At 41.7% G+C, this 23100-nt stretch overlaps 2 long non-coding RNA genes across 7 annotated transcripts in view; one reads left to right on the top strand and one right to left on the bottom strand.

Moving 5' to 3' along the window:
- LOC111267325 (uncharacterized) overlaps window positions 1–22795 on the bottom strand; it is a 50337-nt gene extending 27542 nt beyond the window's left edge. Inside the window, exon 1 of the long non-coding RNA XR_002684533.2 lies at window positions 22518–22795. This is a non-coding gene — a long non-coding RNA (uncharacterized LOC111267325). The remainder of the gene's footprint in view (window positions 1–22517) is intronic.
- Window positions 5785–17708, top strand: LOC111267324 (uncharacterized). 6 transcript variants are annotated; one of them, XR_002684529.1, is made up of 6 exons: window positions 5785–6031; window positions 6176–6437; window positions 6735–6970; window positions 14926–15135; window positions 15670–17257; window positions 17412–17708. It is a non-coding gene; the product is annotated as an uncharacterized LOC111267324 (long non-coding RNA). The 6 variants fall into 6 exon arrangements; XR_015313746.1 differs by adding an exon at window positions 10626–10919 and having other exon boundaries at window positions 15670–17708; XR_015313744.1 differs by having other exon boundaries at window positions 6176–6304; window positions 15670–17708.
- Window positions 22796–23100: the final 305 nt, after the last annotated feature.

Here is a 23100-nt window from a genome sequence, read left to right as displayed (position 1 = left end):
GCTAGAAACCATTTGTTTCTGCACCTAGATAATGAACTAAACTTGATTAATCTTGTCATCAGCTGATTTATACGATCTGCCTTTTGAATTTATATCGAGGCGTATTTTCGTGAATCTGATACGATAACACGTAAGAGATATGTGTATCCCAAGAACGTCGATTTCCGGATTGTGCCCGTGATGTGAAGGGAAGAACGTTATAAGTACGTTAAAAAAGATCAAAATCACGCGAGCTTTTGGCCGCGCCCTTTGCCTCTGCGGGTGTGGAGCTACCACCGGCCGATCGGTGCATTGCGTCCATTATCGAACACGACCGGCGTCGAAAAGGCATTGCCTTTGACAGTCTATAGCTGCTCGATGGCATTTGAGCAGTATGCTGAGTTCTTGGGGGAGTTCGAAACGAAAAAAGGCTTTGAAATACCGTCAAGGAAACCGGCCTAAAAGGGCAGGGCGTATAACTTGCAGGTTGCCTTCTGTTGGTGCTGTTAATGGCGGCAAGCTGCCGAAGGTTGAGCCAGACAATGGCTAAATTTGAACGGACCCTCCCAATTTAGTCTACGGGAGGGTCTGTTTTCTACATTGAGACCCTGCTAGCGTTGAAGAGAGGCACACTCAGCACATTGCAACAGCTACACTAAAATTTTCAAATGTAACGAAGCTTTGTAGGCAGGGATGTAGAAAGGGATTAATAATTTACTATATAGGCTTCTCTTAAAATATTTTACTATCACAAAGTATGAACAAAAGTCATTTCTTCCTTGACCACTGATCCTTTGTTTCTAGGATACTGATAGGCAGTTGATTTAATGAATTTTCCTTTGCGCATAAAAAAGGAACCAAAGAAAATGAACCTTCTCCTTTTAAAAACAGCGTTCTATTCAGCCTGATGTCCAGCTATAATTGTGGCCTTATTGAATAGCACTGAGAGTTATCATTTTGAATGGAAGGACCAATGTTCTATCTTGCCCATCTCGAATAATAACATTAGAGACCAGTATAAGGATATTGTACTGAGATAAGGAATAGAAAGGAAGATATAAAAGCTATAACATAAGGAAGTCATTATGGTTTGAGCATAAACGCTTTATCAAACAACCAGGGATAAGCTAAATTATAAATATATCCAGATACCACAAGCAAAAGGCAAAAATAGATATTATTGCAACGCAGGTGATTTCTGCAACAGTCTCCACACATCGATTACAGAAACCTACGGAGCAGCCTACACCTCAGCGATGGCAATATCAACATTAACGTACTTACTACCTTAACTCGATAAGGAACCCTACGAACTGAGAAACAGCTTCTATTGCCCGTTGAATTTGTCTAGAGGAACCAGCCCGGGGAACTTCCTTCTGAGGAAACAGCGTCTTCAAAGGTGACTGAAAATATAGAACCTATAATTAACCGACTATGATCAATAGTCAACAGGACTGGCGCACACAGGAAGTTCTGTTGCCGTTCAAGAAATCGGCGTTTGCTTGCCAAAGGGGTCATGAACAATAGCAAATCTGCATGTAAGAGACACACGTTACGAGATAAGGCCATTTTCCAAGGAACCTTATCGGCTTTCATGCAAAAGGCCAGTCGTTTTCACAGTCACGAACGACAAAATTTCGAACTAAAGCTACACCGGCTTTACTTTTCAGCTCCACAGACATTGTTCTGGTAGTCGCCCTACGACTCTCTCCCTTTGTTTCGAAGCTATTAAAGAAGTCCAAAGCGCCAGCAAACTGACTGATCCGTCTGATTATCCAATAAGACACCAGCTTAGCTGAAAATTCGTATCAGACAAACCAGCTTTCTTTTTACAGTTTTGAAGTAGCGTGAGCTTAGCCCCTTTAAAGGTCAAAATACGTCCCGCAGAGTTTTGGCCATCACATCGTCGCTAAAACTGCGATTACTTGCTTGACGGCGTATACTTTTAATTTACAACATACAACAACTGTATTCTTCACACATTAAATTACCGCGCAACAAACATTTGAATGAAACTCCTTCACCAGATATGTTGACTGAATTTTGTACACTTTTAGCTATGTCGAACAACAGAGAATACCTTGGTGACCCTAAAAAAATTGACAAACAATGGTAAGTGAAATAAATAGAGGGAGAAAAAACAAAAACACGCTGGGTCATATGCGTAATTAGTCGCTGGCTACCTCTAAGTATTCATCTCACCAGTACTACGACGACTGCAGACATGCTTCACTTATCAGGCTTGTAGGCTACTACAATGAATGATACGAAGGGTGTGATAAGGAGATGATTATCTCCATAACGATTATATTCAGATCGCCTTTGCTTTCGTGCTAGTTTTCTGTATGAGGGCATACCAATAGTCCGAAAGTAGCTTTTAGGCTCAAATTTGTATTTTAACTTGTCTATTGTTTGACACGGCATTGGTTAATCAATGGATTACATGATCGTAATATATAACAATGACTATTTTTGTCTTAGTAAAAAAACTAACGATCGTAATACTGTACAGCATCGTTTACCATCTTTATCAGCGAAATTAATAAAAACACTGCTTACGTAAGGGTTCTGTGGAAGTGTTGTTCGAGTAAAATCTCACTTCAATGGTAAAACCGTTCTTCTATTTTATCATCGTCTTATATATGCCGACTATAAAGGCTTGTAGAAGCCAGCTTTTGACCTTGAAGGTCGGCGTTTATGTGAGTTTGCGTGTATGCTTCCACCGGCACCCTCTGACATAATAGACCAACGTGGTAGCAAATCCTTGTCAAAGGGAAAAAAGGCAAGGAGTACAGACGATATATTAGATATGGCCTTTCTGGACCTCACTTGGGACATGCCAGAATAAAAGGCCCACTGGCAGTTTGTTGCTGTTTCTGCTAAACAAAACGGTCGAGGGGGCAGTATTCGCTGTAGAAGGGCAAGATTTGCAAACCGTTTCTGCGTCTATCCCTCGATATGCCACCCGGCCAGCTGTAGCAATGGTATTGCTGGAGGCATTAGACATTGGAGTCTCCTTGTTCCACTGACATCGACTCGGACTAAACTGAACCAGGCTAGCTGTCCTGCTCCATCTCGTCGGCACTCCACCCTTTTCATTTGGTTTTCTGTCTGCGCTCTTTTGACGACGACGATCCGCGAACCTCCTGGATTTTAGGAGATAGATCGTTCACTAGAGGAAGCAGTGGCTGGGGCTAGCCAGAGACGAATGGAGGAGTTTCGTTCAATAAACTTGGCTTGGTGAGACTACCTAGCCAATCTACTCGAAGAATTGCTCCCCTGAGTAATATTGAGTGTTCCCAGCGTTCCTCAAACATTGAGACAGGCTGACCGCTCGCCGTACGACTGATCTGGCACCAGAGGGTCAGCCAGTCGATTTTGGTAGTCTGTAGCGTACTCCAGTACACGTTGAAAAGCCGCTTGATATGGCTTTAGCATATCAGAAGTACTGCGTATACGGATGCGCTAGCGGCAACAATGAGAGCATTCGGTGTTTGAAACGGACTATATGACCTGTTGATGATCCCGCGCGCGGTATTGCGGGAACCGTAGTGATTCCTTTTTGAGATGTGCTACAGACCTGTTTTGCACATTAATAAAAAGGCTTATCAACAAAAATAATGTGTTGCAGTTGAAAGTCTATTCGGTGAATGGATTATTACCCCTAGACAATGTTACTACTAATCGCTGTTGTAAAATTGTCGCTTATCTGTGCACGGCTCAAGATGTTCCTCCTATCTTCCAACGCTCAGGCCATTCTTAGGTCTGGTCGTACCGGGCGAAGTTAGACCGGTGCTTTGTAGAAGACGTCGAACATTACGGGAAGAAGTCTGCTCTCAGATTGGCCTGACGTAGTTAACCCTCAAACAACATTTCCGAATGATGGAGCCGTTGGGAGAAGATAGAGCAGCGTATACCTTTTCTCAATATAAACCCTGGCGAAAGAGTTGGAATTTACAAAAATTAGGAGTACCCGACAAATTGCTCGACCTTACTGGACGCCTGCTCGCCTTTTAGCCGTTAAGCGTTTATTCGCTCTCTGTTTGCGTCGTGTTATTTGGCCAATGGCCAACCCGACCAAGTACGATACAACTCTACTCTGAATTGGAAAACTACAAGGTAATAAAGCAAAATATTCTGCTAAAAATACTTTCTGCTAAAAATTGTTACAGTCGTACGGTCCTATTCAATCGAGTAGAACTTTTGGTGACTTTGGTGATAGCAAGTGACGAGTACAAGATTGACTGGCGCCGAGCTCACGTTTGGTGCTTTAGTTGCATTTTAAGAACCTATTGTTTTCTTTTTTTTATTATATATTATATACATGTATATGTATATGTATATATTATTAAAAGTATATATATATATACTTTTAAAAGTATTTTGTTTTCTATATCTAATATATTTTTAATTAAAGTTTATAAACGCTTATCTTTAGTGTATTCAAATTTGGTTCTTACTGTAATTACACTGTTATTACAACATCATAATAAAATAAAGCATAATCTATGCGTAGAAATAGAAGTTTGCTTGCTCCGTATATTTTAATATAGCTCTCGAAGCGCAGGCTTCATGTCTGGGCATCGTACCGAAGTAGATGCACTATATGTTTCTTCTTATTCATTTTTATAACGATTGATCCTAAATTTGACCTTATCCTAGACTAAAAGCGTGATCCACTGTTCAATATTGATCGAACATTTGTGTGCTGCACATTTAGATACTAGGTTATACAATACTCGAGCCACCATTGCCTTTTGCAGGGTCCTAGAATCCGCCTTAAAAGCCGCCTAGGCTTATCAAACTGCCTGTGCTGACCAAAAATCTTGAAGTCGTTTCCGTTTTTTGGGTTTGCTCAAGTACGCTGAATCCGAATTGGAGTTGGTCACTTACTACGGTTTCTCAGTTTTGGTAGTGGGGCCAATCATCGACAACTTTGCTTGATACATTAACACGGCTAATGGATTGCTTCGAAACGGAGTAACGCCTGCCGATAGGAAAGGCTAACCTAGTGCGGATTTGGAAGCAAGAAGGGAGAGAAAGCTACGTTAGAAAGAGAGATTACGGAGAAGAGTACAGTGAAGCCTACGGCAACCTGATGCTTCAATCACGTTTCAAGCGATATATATATATATGTATATAAATCTTTGCCATGGAAAAACTGAGTTCAGGATTATGGCTAGATCAGCGATGCTCACTTAGTTCAGTGGAAGGTGTGTTGCAATTCAAACTATTGGAACTAGATTAAGGATTTAAATCTTCTCTTTCACCATTTGTGTACGGCTGTGTACGTATTAAAATTTCTCAGCATCTATACTGCTATTCAAACGTCAAACTTTTACGTTTTTTTCTATTTCAGATTTATTCAATATAATACACGATGTCACTGAGCTTTTTCAGGCTTAAGGCTTGCAGTGTTTACTACGTTTGAGAATTTCGAAATAGACATAATCGGTGAATGATAAATATCTAAGTACGTACCTAGCCCGAAATAGACTTAAGTTGTGCACCGTCGTGATAGTTGATCCAAATTTTACATACGGGATTATCGCTTTTTACATTAATCCGTGGCCCTGGTGCCTATCCTTTGCCTCTAATTTCATTGCGCAGCTTTTGAATGGCCCTAATGTTGTACTCGCCTCATATGAAAATATCTCGATGCAGTGATTAACATCGCCGGCTGAAAAAAGACACAGTCTATGGCCTTACGGTCTACTGTTTGGTCCTTTGATCCTAACTAAGCTTAGAGTTTGATCCCATAAAGTGGATCCTCTTGTGGTTTGACATTCTAAACGACATTGAAGCTATCGAGTGGTAACACATCTCGTAAAAGTGTCTACCCAGCTTCATCGGCACTCTTGCCGATTTCGATACAAAATAACATTAAATACTACGGTTTCTACTTGGATAAGATGTTAAATGATAACGTCACTGGCAAAATTAACAATGATCAATTCTAAATGTACTTTATAAATAGCTGTAACACATCGAGCGTACCCATAGTCACGTACCCAGCTTTGAATGAGAATGAATTTATTTGAGTTCGTGGTCGGTAAGTTGAGGTTGGATAGATTTACGGATAGTTGAGTTTGTAAACACCCAAGATCAGCATTATATATAAGCAAACTGACTTTTTAGTCTTCCAGTATTATACTTCAGTTTATACAAATGGCTGTAGTTTTATTTTTGGCTACAGGCGTATGGATTTACGATCAAAATCCTCAGGCTGCGCCCGTCGTTACGGAAAGCTTAGTCGTAGAATGCCAGTGGCTACACCACGGAACAGACCTCTTCCAGAAGCTGAGTGTCGAGGCCAGGGCTTACTGTGTGTAAATGTCATTACACTGGAACTTTGCTGGGGGAGACCCCGAGTTCAACCCAATCAATAGTAGATATTACGATGCCAATTGCTAGTAAAACGACTCCGTGTACTTACGTTAGACCAAAACAAGGAAAACGTGAGTGATGTGCCGTGCCCTCTCTATGTGCCTGCAGTAGGGACTATCACATCCTCCTCATTTAAACATAAGCGCTAGGTTGTCCGTTCCCCTAATGTGCAGAAGAAACAAACCCCAAAAAATTGGCATTGTGCCATTGCATAAAGACTCAATCGATTAACATCACTCTGTTCTAGTTGAGGTGGTTGTGGCGCTTGCGTCGACAGCGACTACGGTTCTGGCTCAGACACACTGTCCCAGCTACCTTCAGCCTTAGGCAGAGAGCAAAGATTAAGGTAGACTGTGTTTGCTCATCAGGTGCGAGTGGAAGATAGGTACCAGCAGAGCTAGCATCACCTGCTACACTAGACGCGAGAAACTAGCCACGAGTTGGTGCCGAGTCGAAGATCAGCGACATCACCCCCGGCTAGCGGCCCGCGGATGCGGAGAGAGAAAGAACACGTAAGGAAAAAGAATACGTACAGATGTGACAGTCTTGCCAATAGTTGCGCCAAGAGCGAGGGACCGATAAAAATTACTGCTTCATTGTGTCAGTAAGTATGACCAAATTTGCCCAATGCATATTCAACTGTCGATTAGATATCTCTTTAGACCTTGTTGCGTATGTCGCCTACCTCAGTTAACTGTACCTTGCTTTGTAGTTTAAAATGCTTTGTTAACAAACGGAAAAGCAGCAAAAATTTGTAGCGCTCTAACTACTTGAAAGTAAAAAATTACTTTTTTTTTTTTACAACAAATTATACGCTACCAACGTGTCCGGTAATGTTTGATGTCCGGACGTACAGACTGCTTTAAATTGTTGCTTGGCATGACAATTCAAATGTTCGTATGCAACGTCGTTTTATTTCAATGACTACTAGTTCGATCTTGTATTAGCAGAGACATACAGGAACTATATTGAATTCATAAATCAATTTTTGAGAGTATAGCGTGTCATTAAATTATTATTGATATCATGCCTAGCACAGCAAAATGAGATTGGTAAAACCGACGAAAGCTTCACTAATAAGAGCAGAAAGGGAACTTTATAAAAGTTCAGGCTTGGCTTGTTCGTGGCCTGGTAGGACAAGCTATATCTGGTCTAACCCGCCCACACTAAACCAATTCGCACGACAAGGCAATAGGCCTATGAACGATGCTCGTATACACCAGCCATTGTATATAGGAATTCAAGAGGAGCGAGCAATATCGACCCGTCAAACAGACATGTGTTCCATGCCTACCGCACGCTCGCTTGCTACTCCGCTACACATATCATCTACGTACACATACATCTACGTACGTGTTCGATTCTCGCTGGTTAATTAGTGAGAGTTAGCGTTTTGCGGATAGCGTCGCTGTCTGAACGCTTGATCAGATAGCATAAAAGCAGTTACAGCACGTGCATAACACGACGGACAAGAAAACGAGAAAACGTTTACTTATAGCTCGTATGTGGAGTAGAGCAGAAGTCTCTTGGAGAGTGTTTATTTTATATATAAATATATACGATAGATATACATCGAGTGACGTTTGTCAAACTCTAAAGAGAACTTTCTCATTCTGTACAAAAATGTATAGTCTGCACGATATAGGATTGCATTCTTAATGCTTGTATGGCTCAGTATGAAACGTATGTCCCATTGCTGCCTTTAAACTATTTTTTGTTTCTGGTATCCAGAATAGTCGAAATGTCCTTTGTTTGTTGACAATTTCAAACTTTCTATGATCACTAGCAACTCCAAATTCCAGCCAAAACTTGTACCTATGTATTTTATTTTGAAAGTTGGCACTTTTTTACTTGTTCGTTAATTCGGTTATTTTTATGTTATAAAGTCTTTTGCACTTGAATGCTTCCTAATAAAAACAAGAGTAGATTCAGGTTGGCTACGAGACGTTAGCTGGTTGTGAGGCGCTAACTGCTAGCGTGTTCAGGTTGAGGATGGTCAATTTCACAGACTGTGAAATTGTCAGGGTAGTAACTTCTTTATTGTCATGGCATGATCCGGTATCGCTTTCAAGTCATTAATAAACTTATGGATCCCGATTTAAAAAGGACCCATAATTTTAACTTGTTATAAAATATAGGCTCAGATTTGAATAGTTTAAATAATAATAATAATAAAGTTCGATATTTCAGAAAATGGCCTTTTAAATTAAAGTTTTACAATCTGGTATTGCTGTTAAACATTGCTGCAAACGACCTTTTGGTAGTATTTGGGTAACATAAGAGGAACACATCTGTGTGTATCAGAAACCTGTTGCACGTTTCCGTAAACCTACCAATTGCTAACGAGCAGAACAACAAAAACAGCACAAGGTTCATTTTTGCTTTGAAGGCTCTTCGCCAAAAGCTTGATTTTTCTATATTTCATGTTTTCTAGCCTTCTGCTGTTGAACGATACCTCAGATAATAAATTATACATATCCTGCAAAATATTAAAAATAAAAAAATAGGTCGCGGCATTATATTGCCAAGAGGTATTCAGTCTTGCAACCAACTAGGTTGCAGTAGCCACTTAGTTTGTCTAGTTCACAAAGCTACATCCTTTATTCCGGCATTTCGCCATCGTCCATGCAAGAAATACATTTTCTCTTGCGTAAAAGACCAATATTCATTAGTGGGAGAATCTGATTCTAAATGATATGAGAATGTTAACATTGAACCTTTAAAACCGACCCGGCACACTTCAGCTACCAGCCATCGTAGTTGCCATAAAAAAAAGTTCTCTTTCTTCAGTTCAGCCTTTCTTAATGAGCGTGCTGGTGACGCTGTGATAGCGCACGTTTAATTAGCTCATGGCTATACATGTGCTATATCGTTATCTTTAAATTTTCACGTAATAATTAAAAGAAATCGGAAAAAGCAATTTTCTTACAATTGTATTATTATATAACTCACTGCATGTTCTACCTTAATAGTATTATTATAGATAAAATAAATAGCAGTCTTATGCATAATACGAGGGCCAAAGCACACACGTAAGTAAACACGAGCAGACGGAAAGGCTATTATAGCCAAAGCAATGAATCAGCCAAGCTTTGAAAAACCAAAGATCGAAACATACATTTTTGGTGATTATCACCGAGTAAAGGCAAGCTAATGTAGAAATGTTTTATCTCACAGAAGAGGTGCGCTTTCAGTGTGGTAACGTTGTATCTCTCGTCGGCACTATCAGCTGTCCTAGCGCTGACCTTTCGCTTTTGTCCTTTAATTCAAGGTCATTCAATGAAGGGCAATTCCTTGGATCAGCAGCGAGGTAGGCTTGGATACGTTATCACCCCCAATGGGCGCTCAGAGTTGTGGAACTTGTAATGGCTTTGCACGAGTAGATTGACGCTTTGTACGGCTGCAGTTCATCAGAGCGTCAAGAAGTGGAGGAAATCTAGCCTATAAGGGGTCCCTACATTGATTCAAACGCTGCTGCTTATTACAGCAAACTGTTCGATCAATTGTACATATGCTGTATAATAGGGTTTTCCGTATTACGAAGCTGAGGAAACTGATTGATTTTTCATTTTACTACTGCATTCTATATGTCATAGCCATTGATGCAAGTGGACATCCCGCAAACGCTAGCCAATATGTCTTCAAAGACATTTTTATTTAACCGGATTTTCGTGTGGTCGTACTCCGTGTTGAAAGGCTAAGGAACTGCTCGCAAGAGATCAGATCTTTAAATATCCATAAGCTAAAATTGAAGAAAACAGAACAGCTAGGTGAAATTTCAATAAAATAAAAGCTAGCGGGAACTGCTTGCTCGACTTATATTTATCTAGACCTAGTTCTATTTATTAAAGACTTGTCGAGGCGCACAGCCATACATACTTCACTACGAAAATACAACTCTGAGCGCCCATTGGGGGTGATAACGTATCCAAGCCTACCTCGCTGCTGATATATATATATATATATATATATATATATATATATATATAATATTAAACAAACATTCCTACGTTTCATGCAACGTTTTGCAGTATACCTACAATCTGTAATAACTGCCAAATTCGTAGCAACTGTTGTTCACTTTGAGCCCTTTCCTGGTGGGGCCTTTCGGCCTCAAAATGAAACCCCTTTGAAGTCCGTTTGCACGTTTGTGTGGGTGTACATTGCGCCTTCTTTACGAATTGACTAACGTCTCCGGTCAGCTGGAACCGACTGCCTCGATAGACGTGAAGCTTGATCTATATGTCGTCTCTTTTCAGCCAGTAAAAGAGTGGAGGTAAAGAGGCACCAGAGGCCCATGAGTTGATGCTAAGGCTGGAATTTAAGGAGCGTCGAATTGCATATCTACATATGAATGCCAGGAGGTGAATGGCAGGTTGAACTGGAGGAACATAAAAGGCGGCGGACATATACGCACCAGCAGAAGGCATAAAAGGAAGCACCACGAGTACAAAACCTATACGAGAGAAACAGATAGAAGAAGAGCAAGAGTGTATGTATTATGAATGTCGGGAAGAGGGAGCCAGCACAACACCACTGTCGACTAATGAAAGGTTACCCATTTTTCGCAGTTCAGCATTGCAACTTCACGACTGACTCAGACGAGAGACGTTCCGTTAACAAAATATAGGTAAAACACCAAGAAATTAGAAAAGAAAAGTCTGGAACAAATGGAGGGGCGCGGGTAAGCGAAGCGTACCGTGTAAAATAGAAATTGAAAATAGAGTGGTGCTCTATTCAGACTTCAACAAATAACAGATTTATAAATGTAATGCTCGGTCCACCTTTCAGTGTAACATTCTTCGGTACTTTTGGTTTATACTATGACCACTACCATATTCTATTAGTTTATTCCTGTCACTTATAATAATTATGGTTGGACTCTATTTGCACCTTTCAATACACCACGTAACAGGCGCCGTACGATCAGTCAGATATATAACTATATGACTGCTAAAATTCGTTAGCTGCTACAACCTAGCATCTCTGCAAAGTATAATCTCAAATTTGTTCTAGCCAAAGATACATTTTCTAACTAATTGTCACTGGTCATGTTTTAAAGTCCAGACCTATTTCTGATTGCCTTTTGCCTGTGGCTAAACTAAGGTAAATCTGTTGCTTCTTCTCTCGTTGAATGTCCTTCTTTTGCCGAAGTGGCGGTATCAACAGCCAAAACAGGCGCCGTTCATGGCCAGTTTGAAGAGATACTCGTCTTCACGTGGCCTCGTCACGGTACGCCGCAGCACAACTTTAACAGGACACGCTGACAACCACGGCATTGCCGCCAAAATCATCATCATGATTATAATGATGCCGTCGGCGACTAGTACTGCGGTTACCGCAGTATGCTAGAGTTCAGTGGTCCTCAGATGATTTCGTAGCTTTGTCGTGCCAGCTTGGTCCTCACTAGGGTCCTAGCCTGCGTTAGGCGGCCCGGTTTGGCCTGGTAATTGATGAATCATAGACGTCGAGATAAGGAATTCTCGCGCACACAGAGGACCTCGCCGTCGCCGTCGCCGTCGTCGTCGTCTGCTCGGCGGTAGCCTGCGTAAGCAGGTCCGTCTTCACGTTGCGCAAGCCAGGGTTCGGTTCGAACGCTGCTTTTTCGTTCATACACGTGTCGTGGGTGGCAGCGGTATCATGAAGGTCGCACGTCCTTCGCGCCACGGCGCCCGTTGCTGATGTTAGCAGATGTTTGGCCGGTTCAACGACACAGACGCAGTATGTACAAGCGGCGATGATAAGCGGCGCCTCGTCGAGTCTCAGCTAAACACTATTCTTCTCGCTGAACTACTAGGGACATAGAATGGAGTAACAGGAGTGGGCAGAACTGTTACGGCAAGGGCAGCAAGTCTTGGCTATTTCGACGGGCTTTCGGAACAGCGCTAAGCAATAGACTCTACAGGCGATGGAGCCCTTTATGTGGACGGAGATGGTGGCGATCTAACGAGAACTGACCGTTGCGTAAAAGACAGGGTCCCATAGCCAAAAATGCAGCTAAGAGTGAAACGCTCGGGAGGAAATGAAGGAATCGATATAAAACGGTGATCACGCGTCCGATATCGTCTCAGCCCTAGAATTGTCCAGCTCACTCCTTATAGATAGCGGCATAACGCGTTGGACATTCTAAGCGTTCACGACATCGATGTTAAACAAGGTGGAAGGAATAATTACAAGTACTCGTCACATAGGCACTATGTCTTTTCCTTTACCACCCACCTCAACAGTCAGGAAGTTTCGCTAGAAGGCTAAACGTAAGATTTTCTTCCTAACCCGGTTTCTTCTATGGAAACCGCTACTGCGCTGGCTAACGGAGGTTAAAGATGGTTGAAATGCCTAGTTAGCTCACTTCATTATTATCATAAATAAGAGAAAATCATTAATTTTTTTACAAACTTTTCATTGATAGTTCTATGTCCAGCTATTTACGCCTACGTTTTTACGCTCATCGTTCGTTTTTCGTTGTTCAATATCAATTCAGAAAAAGATTTTTTCTACCTCGTCCCATTCGGCTTGCATCAAATGTAGTCGCTCCACGATAACGTTTAATGCATTGTAAGTCCGCTGTTCCTCGTTAGAGGATCGGTAAATTTATTATCGTTCTTGAGACAATAATGTCTTAGTTATGCCAAGATCACTGTCTCGCTTTGATTTCATCGAAATTTACTCCAGAACACCTTGTGATAGTACACTATCTAATAGAAGGTTGCAGAAGATAGCGCGCTGTCATACGCATTTTTCCTGCTACGTTTTTCATGGCAAGAACTTTCATATAGTCGAGAGTGTGTTAGTATAACATTAGCGACGCAGAAGTCCCCTTGCTTTCATTAGATGATGCCTTAGAATTGCGCCTCGATTTTATCTTAGTGATGCATTAAGGTTCTCTTGTTCCATTGTTCCAGCCGCTTCACTGCATTTAGTCGATCTCGAGAGTCTGAAAAATATCGCTGTTGTCCCTATATGAGCGTTTTTGCAACCCGATATAAGGATGGCACATGGCGATATCTAAATTGATTGTCTTTCTTTAGCTTCTCTTAAGCAGCTCTCGAAAGGCGCGTTCGTCTTCCGAGAGCTGCTTAAGGAAATCTTAGGAGATATGCTTGAGTTCAAAATACTTTACCAAAATGACCACATGCTCACTAACATAATGTTGGCTTATCATAACATCCGAGCCAGTATTTAGTAAGGACAACACCACTAGGAACTTAGGGAACACAACAATAATAATCCTTATAATTTCTTTTCCATTCTATTGTATCTGGTGTTGACGTTCAGCACGGGTATGGGATACTATGTCAGACTAGGTTTACAAAATCTACAGATCTTCTAGAAAATTAGAAACGTTTGCATACCTTAAAAAAAAACTATGCGTGCATAGCCTGCCGACTATTATGGATGACCATACTAATACGAGCACATAAAAGATGAGGGTATGAGCTGCAGTAATAATATACATGGCAATTTGAAGTGCAATAACGGAACAATGCAGGACTGCACCGCGACCACGTTATTCTTTTGTTTTAATTTGTCACTTAAATATAAATTACTATTAGGATCGTTTTAAAGGCTTGCTTAGAGAAGCGCCTCGACCAACTTGGGGTCTAAAATTTGAGAAGAGGCCGTCGAAACTTCTATTGTTCCGTGAACGTTCGTAACGAAGCAAAATCACTTCGACAAGAACCATACTAGGCAAAATGATATACTCTGAGATCAAGACTTCGACAGTCCTGCAACACGTACATTGTTGTTATACGGACAGGTTTGAAGTCTTAGCAGGTTATGCCTTAGTGCTTTTCCCCGTGTCTAGACACCTGAAATGTAAGCTTTATTAGGTCGTCCTTTCTGCCGCAGCGGTCGTTGTCACAAACGGCTTTTTTTTGTTTTCCCATATGGACGTTGTTCGGTTATCCCAAGTACTATATACTAGGGAAAAACCCCTTTTTAATTAATTATCGAGCAGTATTTGGTGTTTTCTGGTCAAGAATACAGCGGTAAACAAGTCAATTAGTATGGCCTAAACGTAGATAGGTGCAAAGCGGCGACGGGCTTTTGCCTAAGAAAAAAGCTAATTATTTTGTGCTGGATGAATTACAGATACGTCTAATAGTATATTTGTCTAATTACTTAGAGCTGTGCAAAATCTGTGACGTACCGTTAAGACACAACCTTCGCGTTGATGCGTACGAGCGCACGATAAATATGGAAGCCATATTTAAATTATATATTTTAATAACATATTCGTCATAATTAAATTAACCAAAACCGATCCATCATATACAAAAATGGTGACTGCGTTATCTAACAAAGTTGAAAGATTTCATCGGCCTTTCACAAACTGCGGAGACAAGTTTGAGGGATAAAGGTTACTCTAAATGATTGAATTGAACAATTTTGTTCAAGCAAGTAGTATATACATAATAATTATATCTTCTTTGTGCAAGGTCGTTTAACTTGTCGTCATTAAACTTTTATTTATCAGTTTCTGTGTATAACTTTAAAAGCTTACACATTTAGGTGTCCTACGTGCACTTCATATATGCATCGTTTTTTTTTTTATAGGTAATCGTTACGTTATGGCCATAGATTTGCCATTCCTTTTACTTCATTTTACCTAACTGCACACGTGCCACAGCTTAACTGCGGTGTCGTAACGACTCTCTCAGCTATACAACGAATTCTAGATCTGATGTCAGGCTTGCATCATCAAGTAGTGATTGAACGGTATGAAAGAATTATCCTGCGAGCTGACTGGATGTACTTATGTCGAAGGTAAGTAACACCCCTTCGAATCGTGCTAACGGTTTCAAATAAAATAACTCTACCCAGGCGTATAGACATATTTCGTATCCAATCAAACGCGTACCCGACCCATGGATCAACAAAACATTGCACAATTGGCAAAGACCCCTCTAGGAACTACTATGATCCCTACAAACTTTTTGTCTTCGGCATATGGTAAGTCGGTCGTTAAGGTCGACTGAACGAGCCCTAGCGTTCCAGGGTGACTAATATTCCACCGGTACAACCATAGTGAGATAGCAAAGCTGTTAGTTTTGCTGCGTGAAAAGCAAATGTATCAGGCATTTATACAAGGACAACAGCTAAAAATTCAAAAGGTGGTCTGCTGATTGATCTTTGACGCATCCAGTAATATTATCTTTCGATTTTTTTTTAAAACTCTGAGAGCTAGTGGAAAAAATGAACGGACATAATTTACGATGACCAACTCACCATTCAGATTTTTCCAAGTGTTACCAATTGCCTCAGAGATATTTTTGTAAAATCCATACCGTTGTATTTAAGGTGAAGTTTAAACGATCGACATGAGGTTTGATAACCGTGGCTGCGGTCAAAAGATCAGGGTTCATCGCCATCGACGTCTCTTCATTGATGAACAAACGAAACGACGAGTATAAAGCCATACGGAAACGGTCGAACAGAAACGTACTTCCTGCGTGTTTGCTAATCATCTGACAAAATCTCCACCATGATAGAATATTCATTCGGAACAGAATATTCATTTTGAACAGCCTTCTATTAAAATAAATTTAAGGAAGTAAATTGTTAGCCTATAGGACGTAACATAGACGAACAAATCTGCAGCAAAAAAAAAAAGAACACTCAAATAATTTCCGCGAAAATTGCATTCATTGGTGGCATATAAATAAAGTTCATGGAGCAATTTTACTTTACTTAGATAACTTCGTAAATAATGTAGGGTTTAATGGTATGTAGCATCGCATCTATTCATTTCGCAACGAGAAATCAACAAAAGGCCCATATCATTTTACCGAGTGATTTCAGCATCTATAATTCTATAAGAAAACTCAATCTCAGTTCGAGTTAGGCATTTTTGTGTCGCGGTGGCAACATAATTTTTGTGGTTTGAAAAAAAATCTAATTAATAACCTGCATAAAACTCGGACTGACTGACTGACTGACTGACTGTATTATTCATCAGTACTGTCACAGCTTACAAAAGGCTTAAAGCTGTGCAGTAGCAAAGCTTTCGTTCTCAACAGTTTCAAATCTTGTTAAGCTTCTCGTCACATGCTAAACGTATTGCGATGCATTGGCACTTTTCCATCTAGGAAAATACGCTAGCGAGCTATAGATTCCCTATATAGCATTGCTTATCGATTAGCTTCTTCTTCTTCGACTTCTTGGGCTGTTTGTTCCAGGTGGTAGTCCGTACGAGGGCTAGACGTTTCTGTTTGCTAAGGCCTTGTCCCGCCATGTTCTGATGCTTCTTTCGACGATATTTGCCTCTACAGAGCACAAATTCCCTCGTTCATCATGGCTGCTTCGGCTCGAGCTGACTCGACCTTTCTCACTGAAAATCGAATTGTCCTCTTCTGTAGTAATAGTGACATTGAGTGGGCGGCGTCGCTAGAAGAAATGGAGAGAACGCAGGAACGGTCTTTCAGGGTACAGCTAAGCCGGATGATGTCCTATAGCTACAAATACTAGGCCAACATTGCGAAGGGCGGCGAGTCTAAGTCCCACGCTCTACGCTCAAAAAGATCATTCAATGAGCGGTATCCACAATGGTCTATGTAAAAAGGCGAAGAGGACGGACACCATAACAGCGGCTCATTCGTCCCGTTGCCTGAATTGGGGCATCGGGAAGGGGTGAGTAAGGGCGTTGTACCGAGGAGGTGAAAATTAATCAACGGGTTGATCGATCTTTGTAAGGGGTGTTCGCGTATCGTGTCTTCGTTGCAATCCTCCGTAATCAGCGATATATTGAAGCCCAAGCTGATTAAATGAAGCAAGAAGCGCGCGCAGGAGACAGTACAACGTTGATATGTGAGGATAGGATGCGAACATGGACAGCAAGCACGTGCCAATGCCCTTTGGCCCGTAAAGTACAATTAAGAAAACAGTTTAAGTAAGCAAATTCAAAAGTTCCCTGGTCTTTGCGTAATTTTTTTATTTTGCATATATCCTTAATCCTTATATTTTCATATCTTTATATATATATATAGCATATGTCCTTAGGTTTATCAAGAAAATGCACGGATTATAATTTTTACCGGTTTAAGGGATAAGACCTATCGATGTATGGTTGAGCAAGGTCAGCCAAGGCCGGAGGATATCGAAAAATCAAGCCAGTTAAGTACTGACGTAAAATTACATCCGTCGTCATGAAACAGATTTGGGGCATCTTCTAGGGATGACAAATATCTGTATGAGAACATGCAACACGGATCGTGAAACAGTCACGCTAAAAACGGCTTTCCCGTTCTGTAGCAAATCAAAAGCGATAACCTGCTCCATATTAGAACGACACGCTCGAACATGTCCTGATCTCCTTAATAAACGCATTTCGGTTATTTTTGTAGCGAGTCTTTTGTTCGCACGTTCAAGTAGTCGTTGACGTACTTCTCATTTTGCCTCAAATAACTAGCGTTTGTGCTCAACATTTCTATTTACCTCGTTGCTGTCGCACCGCTTGCCGAAGCGAAAGATCGAGACGAAGTGCGAAAAAGAGGTCCTGACTCGAGTCAAAAAGCAGGCCGCATCTGCGAAGTAATCAAATTCTACTTAGTGTTACGGGCTCTCGTTTATACTTGTCGTAATAGCGATGTGGAGCGACTTCTTGGCGATATTACTTCGTTCGCGTTGGAGTATAGTCTTTGAACGCCAAGTTACAACGCAGGGTTAAGCTTTTTACTCAGTGCAGCCATGTGTATTCACCAGTGACTGGAACGGCATCGCTTACGATCCTATGGCTCACGAGCGCGTTTTCGTCGAGGCTGTGTTTGTGTGTGTGTGTGTGTGTGTGTCATGTCGAGGTCATCATTTAGCCCGAACCGCTGCCCTTTGTCGGCTCATCATGAATCCATTAGTCTCAATGGCCAATCTCACGCGCTCCCAGGGTACAGTTTCTTTGCCTGAACATAATAGATGACCTTGTCAGATTAGGGCCCTCGGCACATACGGTAACAGAGGCCAGCTGAGGTAGATGCTTGAACGAATAATAATAAAAGCAGTCACGGTTCTGATCGCGATGATCTATGGATAAAGCAAATGTAACATTGCGATAGACTTCACACAGAAATGGGCACATAGCGACACGAAGGGGATGACAAAAGCAGAGTAAATAGAGGAAAGGACTATTTACTTATCCCCTGTGAAGACCTGTTTGACTTATTAGTTTGGGAAAAATCCTAGGTAACGAAACCGGTAAAAATCTTAGGTAGCGAGTCCGGCGTGAACTCCCAAGGCCTAGAGATGAGTTTTTTAGTGAGTATGTGAGCTCCACAGTTGGCAAAGCAAATATTTTAGAAGGATACATCGGTTTTCGCTAGGTTCTAAACAAACGCCGTTAGGTGAAGCGACGAACGGCTTACTTATAGGCCTCTATAGAAAACTCGTTATTTTCCATTACCATTACGTTGTCTCGAGTTTGCAGATTCGTGCAGAGAAGGCAGATTTAAAACCAGAACTAGATTTTATTACACTTCTGTAAAGGAATAAAGTTTTCACACACTGCTAATATGGCAGTGGACGACCGGGAGTCTCCGGCAGGTGCTTAGCGGACAGTTTAATCGCATTAGCAAAACGCACGCACCACCATATATCTTCGATACAAGCGACCAATATTATGTAGTTATATAATGATGATCAACAGGATGACATATCTGTGAAGTTTAGTCTGATGAAGGGGCGTGGAATTCGTTTGTACTTTAACAATCCAAATCCAGGCTGTAACCCTTATTACATCATCATAGTATGAGTATTCTCAGTTCGTGGTATAGGTAGAATGTAAGACAAGTCCACAGCCATTTCGCCGTAGGTTCAGATAAAAACCGTAATAATAGCGCATTTTATAATACAAAACACAATTATAGATCACTGCATACTAAGCCAACAAAGACACACGTTCCTATACATATAGATAGGGATTTACCTAAATGACAAATACACGCATAGGCATATCATAGGAGTGATTTTTAGTTTACATTAAAAAATGAAATGATTACAGTGTGTTTATTTACCACTAGTCCGTGAGTCGACAGGGGAACGTCACTCCACAACACGCCGCAGGGTTAAGGATATAATTGCAAAAATGGTTCACGTGAAAGACGCGGATGGTCATATCTCACCATCGCTAGTATCCTCAGTGTGCGTTCTATCACTCTCTTGGCGGACCCTTCACCGCTTCTGGTGGGTCACCAGAGAGGAGGTTATCGAGGGGCCATCGAGGGATAGAGGGCGATGCTGGCATACTTGTTCAAACAGAATTGCCCGGCTAACGCCCGCGACTTGCTCGTGGCTTTTTCATTAGCATAGATATGAACGTGAGATAGGTAGCACGACAGGTCGCGTAGCCAATGGCTACCGAGCAGCTTACCAAATGTTGCCTAAGCCTGCTCAGGCCTAACGATCAAAGCCGCAACGCTTACAGCTTTCAATGGATTGGCAAGCTGGCCGACTAGCTTACTTCGTCGTCGCGTGATCGTAGCACGAGATAAGTACATGTGTATTTTATACGACAAGCCCCGTACGACGGGCATGCTCCGGCGGTGATAGGGATAGTGTGAGAAGTCGTGCTATTTGTTCGACGGGTTGGTTTCCCTATCTGTCTATCTAAACCTTTGTGTTTCGTTGTTCGACCTTTTTAATCATGGGAGAAGCGGTAAAAAGAGAAGAAGGGGTGTCGATTGCAAAAATAGTGTGCTTAACTGAACCCTGTTTGCCGGAAAATAATTGTTGACCTGCTGATCCCCACGTTGGCCATGGCTATATTGTATAAAGCTGGTCCCATGATGAAGCTCCATGAGCCAGCTTTAATGATAGTAGTTGCTGCTGGGGTAACAACTTTATCCCTAGGACTGAACAGCACTAAGATAATACGTTTTGGATTGACAACAAATAGACAGCAGACGTCGGCAGGATACACTTGATACACAAACTAGGTCGATATAGACGTGATAGGTGAATAAAAATGATTTTTTAACTTGTTTCTTCAGCAACAACCGCCTATAATGGTATCTAAGGCGCTGACAACAAAAATAATAAACTCGATAGAAATAGTAGTGATTCTGTAATGCCTTGTCGTAGTTCAAGATTGAAATAACGCTCTAATTGATTTTATGACTAAAACGTTTCAGGTGTCTATAAATATTATTATTCAATGATCTGAAAACAAAAAGTATCCTAATATGCGCTTGTATCTTGAATATTTTCCTTTTGAAAAGCCAAATGCCTGAAATGAAGTCTATCATTGCAGCTTAGGGGCATACGTGGAAGGAGGGCAAAGGGTAGCCCTCAAGTTCGAAATACCTAGCTATACGTTCAAGGAATACAGAGAGTTTGCAGAGACGGATTGGCGGCGAAGCGGGATGGCCGTGCCAGGACCCTGAGCTCTTTCTGGAGCGGGGTAAGGAGAGATCGTGCTCCGACACCGACAGTCACTGAGCACTAGAGGGGATTTCCGCTCAAATCGGCTGGATAAATAGAAAATGAAGTCCGATCGATCTCCAAGTCACTTCCTTGGCAAGCGGGGTGCTCTGGTAGGAGGGACATTCGAGCAGCTCCGGAATGGGAGGGGACATGGAGAGAAGGCGTTCAGATCAGACAGGAGGTCGAAAAGTGGCGGTAGTCGATGCGATGGCAATGCTGTGTAGCCTGAGGCCTGTGAGAGCCTTTGAGCATGTGCAGTTTACTGCCTACTGGCGCCTTCTGCGCAGTGAATCGGTGCTGGTTCTAGCCGTCAGAAGAAAGCCTGCGACTAAACCGACCGGGTCGCCTCTTTTTTCGTATCTACTACGAGGACGACACCGTGCGGTCGGCGCCTTTAGCAATCCAGACGGAGAAAAGGATGGCGGATACGCGGCAGGCTGGGGCGCTCAAGAGGCGACAGCTTTGTCGCCCTTGGGTTGCCTCCACTTGGCGGCAGGGGGTTGGGTTACAGCAACTAGCCAGACTCGCCAAAGTCGCAGCTCTCTTTCTTACGCAGCGTACGGCGCGTTTGGGCTTGGCCTGCTAGGGTGGCGGTGGTAGGAACAGCCATAGCCGCTGCTGATACTGCAGATTCCATTCTTACACTTTTCTCAGGAGGAGGAAACCCCACACAAAAGGAAACCCGTGAAGGAAACGACCGACTTCCTTTAAAATGCGGCAAAAAAATAATAGCAAGAGTAGAGGTGGTCAAAGGAAATGGGAAAATTATAGGTTACCCAATAATCATCATAATATGATGAAGATTAGTATGATTGTCATTGACCATTGGCTGTTATCTTTTATTTGATTGTATATAGTTTATTTATTCACACCATTTATGTAGTTTTTCTCTATTTTTCCGTGTAGTATTCGTGTAGTTATATAGAGCTTTAAAGAAAATAAAGCCAGCATTTTATTTGACCATATTTTAGGTTTCACGTGACAGTTGTAAATATTTAAAAAATATTTTAGCGGCAAAGCTTATATACTGTTATGCTTTCAACCCCCTCATATGCTGTCAGTTAGCCCTCTACTTGGTAGAGGCATGATATCAGTTGTACGGATATTAGCGCTACAAATTTCAAGCTTTTCAAAGAATATGTTAGTAAGAAAATTAGCAAGTCAAATAAAGTTACGTTTCCACCCCATTTCAAAGATGAATTATGAATCACATACTTTCTGTGTTAGAAATATTGTAGATCCTCCCAGTTAGAGAAAGTTCGCGAAGTATTGTTTTTATAACACTTATCTAAACTCCGACCCCACACTATTTGTCGGGCCTATTTCTCCTCGTTGCAAACTTACACTTGCCTGAATTTTAGATTTCTTTTTGCCCCGTAAAACTGTATTGGCCATTCGAGTTCAGGCCATCATCGCATTAAAGCAGCCATGATAACTCATACGTCTCGTGATATAAACCTTCTACTCCATCATTTATTAATACCCCATTCTTTGATTTATATAAAGGAAAATTGATTACTAAACAACAAATTTAGATCTCACCAGTAGCATCACTATTATCATTAACTAAGTTAAGAAATGTTCGAGCTTTTACGTTATTCAATGTCAGTAACTGCCGCTTCAAAGAGACTGCACTACTACCAGCACTAGCAGTTTTCAGCGCCTCAGATGCGTTTCACGCTATGGGGGCATGCAACGGCGTGTACGATATACAACGAAAGGAAAATTCTAAAATCTACCTTTATCTTGTTGTGTTGCTATCTCTGTTGGATGGTAAATACAAGTGCGACGGCTCATACGTAGCTGTTGCAATGGTACGAGCAAGTTTTCGATTTAATCTACCGTTCCGTGCAACCATTCCTCCTTCGTAGACTTGCTGTGGTAGAAGAACAGCTATCTCACTACTGCTTGAGGATCCATCTTCTATTTCTGCGCGGAGCATTCGGTCGCTTGCGCTGAGCCTCAGGTCGTAGACGGTATACTCGGCAGACAGACAAACTCTGCCTACCGACGTACAGACGGAATAGCCTAATTTATCCATACATGCGCACGCTGTCGGTGCTTATACGCGAGCGAGCGAGCATACGGCAAGATAACCCATCGTATGGCCTCGTACGCACTCTCATCTATCCCTTAGCTTCGGTTAGCAACCTTCTCCTGCGAATGTTTCGAGAACCATTGCTTGGCCGGTTTTACCAGCCCCACTAACAGTGTCAACAGTAGTAGTATGAAACGCAGCAGAACTGACTCTGACGGACAAATGGCTAAGGCTCGATATAACTCTTCTCCCAATCGCTCTTCAAGCAAGCAGGCGTCAAATAA

The sequence above is a fragment of the Varroa jacobsoni genome, unplaced genomic scaffold, assembly GCF_002532875.2.
Source record: "Varroa jacobsoni isolate VJ856 unplaced genomic scaffold, vjacob_1.0 scaffold_1169, whole genome shotgun sequence".
Classification (NCBI taxonomy): domain Eukaryota; kingdom Metazoa; phylum Arthropoda; class Arachnida; order Mesostigmata; family Varroidae; genus Varroa; species Varroa jacobsoni.
The sequence above is the reverse complement of the archived record's forward strand: the minus strand, read 5'-3'. Positions and strand labels throughout refer to the sequence as shown.